The sequence below is a fragment of the Gambusia affinis genome, linkage group LG18 (genome assembly GCF_019740435.1).
Source record: "Gambusia affinis linkage group LG18, SWU_Gaff_1.0, whole genome shotgun sequence".
NCBI classification, from domain to species: domain Eukaryota; kingdom Metazoa; phylum Chordata; class Actinopteri; order Cyprinodontiformes; family Poeciliidae; genus Gambusia; species Gambusia affinis.
In genome coordinates, this window is record NC_057885.1 from 3,305,156 (window position 1) to 3,312,069 (window position 6,914).

General features: G+C 37.0%; 1 non-coding gene across 1 annotated transcript; it reads right to left on the minus strand.

The window, feature by feature from the left end:
- Positions 1-6,581: 6,581 nt before the first annotated feature.
- trnat-agu lies at positions 6,582-6,655 on the minus strand. Its single transcript has one exon. It is a non-coding gene; the product is annotated as a tRNA-Thr (tRNA).
- Between the last annotated feature and the right edge of the window lie 259 nt (positions 6,656-6,914).

Genomic DNA, 6,914 nt, shown 5'->3' on the forward strand with positions numbered 1-6,914 from the left:
TAATACTGATTTTTGAGTTAAGTTATACTGATACAGCCACAGTACATAAAACCAACCTACCGAACTGTTAACATTGTAAAAATGTCAAATTGAAACTGATAATGACTTTAACAATTTCAAACATATGATGATATGCTAATCAACACAGACAGAAGATACAACCAGCGGTGCCATGGAAACGATGGTCAATTATTTAGAGGAAGAATCAAGTTGTTTTGTAACCAAAATGAGACGATACAGACAGAAATGAGTATATTTTGAGTAATGAGTATATTCCTAGTAAGAAGTAGAGACGTCAAAATGACTAAGACTTAAATTGAGAAACTAAACAACCCAGAATGTTAAAATGCTGACAGTACACATCTGCTCTATTTCAACAGAAGCCGTGGAAACATCCTCAGATGTTTCGCCAAGCAAACGTTCCACTGCTGTCTGTTTGGCCAGTTTAGTCCAGATAGATCTCAAAATCCCCATTTTCACATTCACACAGTCATTCCATTTTCAGGAGCCATAAGCTGTGGAATCTGCCCCGAGAAACTGTGTTTGTTCTGTTTAGGTCCAAATGATGATGATATTTCTCCAAATATGCTTTTTTTAAAAAACTTTTTTTTAAATTATTATTTTCTCATTCAGTTTTTATTTATTGAGTTTCCAGATTTCAGATATAAAGTTTTGAGATCCTACCCGTTTGCTTCTTTTTGTTTGGGCGTACTTGAGAATTTTTACGTAACTAACTTGGCAGCAGCTGATATGTTTTACCACACTGTAATGTTCTTGAAGGAGCTTTACTGCTGCTGTTAAACAAGACAGCTATTTTGAAATGAGTTCACTTCGTCAGCCTCTGTCATGGTGTCCTTGGACAGGATGCTTCACCCGCCTTGCCTGCTGGTGGAGGTGGAGGTCAGAGGTCACGGTGTCGCCAGCAGCATCCTCACTTCTGTCAGACTGGATGGTGTGTGTGCTAGAATGGCTGATTTCAGTGACAAGTGTTAATAAAGCCTTGATGTCATTTCATTTAGGCACTCATTACTCTTTTTGATGTTTATAGTTTTGCAGGACAGAAATTTTTTAAAGTGATTCAATAATATTGCTGATCATTTAGTAATTAGCAATCCTAAAAATAGTCCTAGATTTTATTTTTTGTTTTACAAGGTCAATATGTTTAGCTTTTTAATTTAGTAAAATAGGGCTTTGTGGTTTATTGGCCATATAACACAGTGGATGTAGCTTAGATGAAAGACCTTGGAGTCAAAGATTAAAAAGCTTTTCACTCCCTTGGCATGATTTTCTCTTCTTTTATGGGTTGAATGTGGCTCCTTGTCCACCCGAGCCGTTCATCAGTCGCTTCCTTTGTTTCAGCTTAACAAAACTCTGAAGTGGAACACGTTCATGTCCAACAGGTTTTCGTTCACCTGATCGCTGTTTCACGTTGGATCCACGCGTTATCACTTTCAACATCTTCTGTTGTTGTGTTTTGCTCGTTTAAATTGTGATCAACTCTCGGTTTCCGCAGCAACAGGATTTAATTTTCCATCTACACTTTGAACTCTGGGACACTCCATCAGCGGTGACACATATACTGCCCTGCTTAGCTGCCAACAACAGCGGCAGGCTATAAAAACTGGCATTTAAAACAGATTAAGAAAGAAAGACAATGTTAGGATGTCGGGTTGTTTTGAGCTGTTTTGATGTTTTCATTCTCGTTTCATTATTATTGTGAAACAGTGACGTCAAGAATGATTTCACCCCAAAGACCAGACGTCTAAAAAAAAAAACAGAGGAGAGTTTAGAAACCCTGTGGGGGAGGTGAAAAAGGAAAGACCAAGTTCTTAACAGAGAGCTCTAAAAATAAGCAGCAAGTTAAGAACATGGTTATATGGAAATAAATAAACATTTGATCTTCATTTCACGTTCATTAAAAATGTATATAGAGCGTCAAGTAAGCATATGGCATATTTTTATTTTTTATTTTTTAGTTATCAAAACAGTAAACATGCTGCCTTAATGTGAGGTTTTCCATTTGACTCTCTTATTGTGCCTATAAGCCCTGAGCTCATGTGGCTTAGTGCCGCACCAACAGGTTTACCACAACAAGTGAGTTGGAACCCAGGGAGTTAGAGACTAGCTGGAGTTTGAATAGACAAGGAACACCAGAGTACTGGGATTTTGAGTGTGTTTAAAACTTTGTATGAGAGTAGCTTCATGCGAGCAGGTCTTCTCTAAAACTAGAGAGGTAGTGAGGCAGAAGAGGAGCAGACGGAAGCCAAAAGCTATTCTTTTTTTATTTTTTATTTTTTTTAATAAAAGCCTTTGAATGTTTCTCAGAGCCTCTTATATGAATTGGTATCATAATATCCTGTCATAAAGTTAGAAGTTCTCAGATAGTAATAAAATTTATGGAATAATAATGATACAGTCCAATAGAAAAGTTGTCATTACTGTTAAAGAAGCTCATGTTTAGTGTTGGACATCTAATGTTTAGATGTCCAACCTCCATCTGATGGAAGACCGCCATCTGATCCCCCAAGTAAACACACAAATCTTTAAAACCATTTTGTACCCATTTTAATTCATCAGGTAAATTAGTTACTCTAACTCTAATTAACTTTGGATGAAGAAATTCCTCCAAAACTTTGGATAATTTCAGTTAAAATAAGTACATGTGACTGTCTTGTTGTAGTTACAATAATATGATCTGCATGTGCGGAAAGTTGGAAAAGTAACGAAGTGAATTTTAGTTTTACACATTTTGACCTTTCTGTGATTTGACATAACAAAGGTTCAATACTTAAAGAAGACATCCATTCCTGGGATTACACAACCTTATTGAATATCTGTCTTTACATTAAAAGGAGAACTTAAGCCATTACTGACCTTCACTCTCAATGTTACCATGGAGGGTTTTAATCATGGCAATGAAACCAGAGGAGAAACCTAAAGCTTTCAAACTGTTCCAGAGACATTGGTCCTCCACCCAACCAATGCCTTTCCTTGGTCAAGGGAAATCAGAGCAAAATCTATGTCCAAATAATCTCAAATTAATGATATGTTATCTCTTATTGATCTGTCAGGGACACAACATGTATAACTTGATCACTTTTCTCAATCTGCATGCCAGAACTTTTGCCAGATTTTATAATCAGTACATAACAGACTGACAGGTCTCTAATTCTTTATTTCACAAATATTCTCCTTCTTAGGAACAACAGTGAGCAGAACTCTGTAACACTTTCCCCTCACTACACTGATACTGAGGACGTCCAACACAGAGCAGCATGATTTAGAGAATTCCACAGGAAAGCCATCTATCCCTGGAGCTTTACCATTTCCCATGCTCAGCAGCGCCTCCTGCAGTTCTTGTAAGGTTAGAGCATGTGCCACATTGAAAAGTATTTTTAAAAAAAGTATTACCAAAAAAGCCACACAGTGATGATTCCCAAATCATCAACAAAACAATTAAATTCACCTGATATAATTATGTAATCTGTTGAGGCACAACTGTATATCATATTTCTTAAATAAACAAACACACAAAAAAAACAAGGTTCACTTGGAGTCCCAGGAGCATATAGATGTAGCCTGGTGTTAAAGTTTGGTTGAATGAGTGTACTGTTTTAAAGTGTTGGTTTTCTTTTATATTACAATAGCAATTTTTTGGTTCAGTTATGTAATTGGGGCCTGCCCAAAGCAATGCAGAGGGAGAGCAGTATCTTATCTGCTGTTTTTTTTAAAAATATATATTTTATTTTTAGGTAACTCATTTAATTTGAGCTTTGACTTTCCACATCAGTATTTTGAATTCTTTATACTTCAGTATCCTTTAAGCGTCAGAAGTCATTTCTCTCTGTAACCATTTAGCTGAGCCAACAAATAATTATGTCAGGGAAAGAGTCATCTAGAGCCAAATCCCATTTTACTTTTGTTACTTCTAAAAAACTTCTAATCTCTTCAAGACTGAGTCCATCAGTTCTCTGTCCATCAGGAATAGAGGAGTCAGAAGACTCTCACATCAGAATCAGTTAAAGCATCTGAACCTTCTTTCCGCCCACTAATTCTGCTTCTGCTTGTCTTCTGTTCCCCGAATGAAGAAATTAAATTGTAAGTAGCATTTAAGACATTCTTATTAAAAATTTCCCTATTATCAGTTTCAAGTGTGAACAACTACCGTATGAGTGTATGCTGCCAGCAGTCCAGTCTGAACACAGAGAACCCTCCTGACTCCACAGTATTGTTGGATGTTAAAGGTCATGGAAGACATAAACCGGCTCAGCCTCGGGATATTTCAGGCACAATGCAAAAAAATAAATACAAAGATACAACTAGGTACAATGGCCTTATTAAAAAACTGAACATGCATAACACACAGGGGTAGATATATCCCACAATAAATGAATTCAGAGTTTACATTAGTTTGTTTGTCTTAAAGGAATTACTTAACTGGAGGGTTACCACTAAATGAATCAAAGAACAGCCTCTTTATTTTTAAACAACAGCTTTCTTACGCATACTGTTTCCCAGTAACTTGCTATTTGTCATGTAATTTCTCCTCCACCCATCATCTCAAAACTATGTGACTAAGTATTTTATTTGATGAGATAGAGCAGTTTCTGAGATCAGTGTGTTTAGGTGTGGTGACTGCAGGTGGGGTCAAGTGGCTTTACAACTATTACCTTCATAATGTTTTTCCTAATGTGGACTCTACTAATGTGGACCTACCTATGTGGACTTTTCTGAAGTTCACAGTTAAAATATCACAAGGAAACTGGCGTCTTGCATGTAAGTGTATTTGGGGTGACAGTTACAGGGTTAAATAACAGTAGGTGACCTCTGTTGTTCTTCGTAGTGAAGGCTGACATACAACTTGTCGTCTGAAGAAATTACTCATTCATGAATCGATTAGTTCAGTGATTCATTAACTGAACTAGAATAGTGGAAGACGGGAACCGTCAGAACAATGGAGACATTAATCCTTTAAAATAGTTGAAAACAGAGAATGAACAATGTCTGGGACATGGCGACAGGCCATCTGAAGGTAATAGAGCCTTTATTTGGTTTGTAGCTGGACTTTGGTGTAGAATTTGGGTGCAGCACAGTCATCTTAGTTCATTTAATCTGTTTTTTAAACTGAATGTCAACTACGTATTGATGTTAATTTGATGCTGGTGTAGGTAATGTGCATGTAATGTGTTTGCAAACAAATGAGTCAGCGTTATCTGATCACTTCCTGTCCTCAGCGCTGTTGTTTTGTTATCCGTTCTCCAAACAATATTCAAACAGTCAAAAATCATAAAAACTTTTTACTTTTATGCTTGCAGACCCACTGCATACCTGAAAGTGCACACATGCACACGCAAACAATAAAAGAATTTTGACAACTGTACCTATTTATAGTTTTCACTGTCAGAGGTCATGTTGTTAATTAAGGAGGTGTTGATCAAACCTGTTTTCTAGCGGTTGTTGTTGTTCACTGGATTAACTTTGGCTTCATGTCATGTTTTTTTTGGACCTTCCATACATAAAGGTTAGTGCTGAAAATGCAAAAGGAGTACAAATTGATCTTAAATGTTTGCCTTACGTCTTCAAAGGTAAAATCTTTAATAAGCAATCAAATGAAAACTCAAAGAGAAGCTGCTAAAGTAGCAGCTGTAGGCTGGCAAAGACACTGAGTAACTGGAATTCTGATGCAGCACAATTGAAAATAAAGCGACTCAGGAGACAGGTTTGAGGTGAAGTCCTCCAACAAACAAAAAAGTCGCAATAACCTGGTTACATAACATAAGTGTTCACACCCTGAAACTAAGTCTTTGTTGAAGCCACTTCTTATTGAACTACAACCTTCTTTTTTATTTAAAAGTTTTGAACTTTGATTGTTTGACCAAATTCATAATTTATCTGCAAGCAATGAGATCAAAATGCTTTTCCTGGAATGCTAAAAGGTGTTTAGCCTTTGTACCATCAACAATATCTCTGATCGATATTGAACAGCTCACACTTTATTTGTGAAAATAACAAAGAAAATCATAAGATTTTTTTAAACCCTGCTGACCTTTGGCTGTTTAATGGACTTGAACCACAAGAAAGATAACACATTTTGTGTGGGTATAAATGTGTGTGCGTGTGTGTGTGTGTGTGTGTGTGTGTGTTATGCAGTACTAATTATGGAAGTCCCTGTCTCATAAAACTACTGACGTCACTGACGTTCACCAGTGAGGGAATTTGAACTGAATGTTATTCTTGATTGGCTGTCTGAGAAGTGAATTTACAGGAAATGGGGTTAATAGTAAAACATCTTTATCAATATTTTACTATTGATTAAGGCTCTTAATGCTGCAGCAAGTGGAAAATCAAAACCTACTAAGAGCCAAGCAGAATCTGCTTTGACTGTATTTACTTTCTCAACTGACTCCATAAGGTGGCGCCTCAATACAGCACACAGCAGTCAAAAAGCATGTTCTATTATACAAAAAGAAAACTATTCTTAAGAAAAGGTTTATATTGAAAAGAACAGCTTCTTGGGTTGATTTTTATTATTTATGAAGAATCAGCCATTACAATGCACAAATCAATGAATGAAACGGAAAAGGCACCGCTGGGATTCGAACCCAGGATCTCCTGTTTACTAGACAGGCGCTTTAACCAACTAAGCCACGGCGCCGTTGTCGTCACATGACGATGGTACTGCTTATCAACATACATAGTGTAGAGTAGTTCCAGTTGCACATTTTAATGATGTTGATTTTCTTTTCACGGGTTTTTTCCCACGGTTAACTACCTCAGACTTGTGGCAAGTCGGCGGTATTTACTTTCGCCAGTGTCCTTTCAGCTCGTTGACAAGCTCTGTCTAGTCATAAAAAACGTTTACGTTCGCCGACGACGCGGCCATAATTGGTCCTCCAGATGTTGCTCGTTAAAAA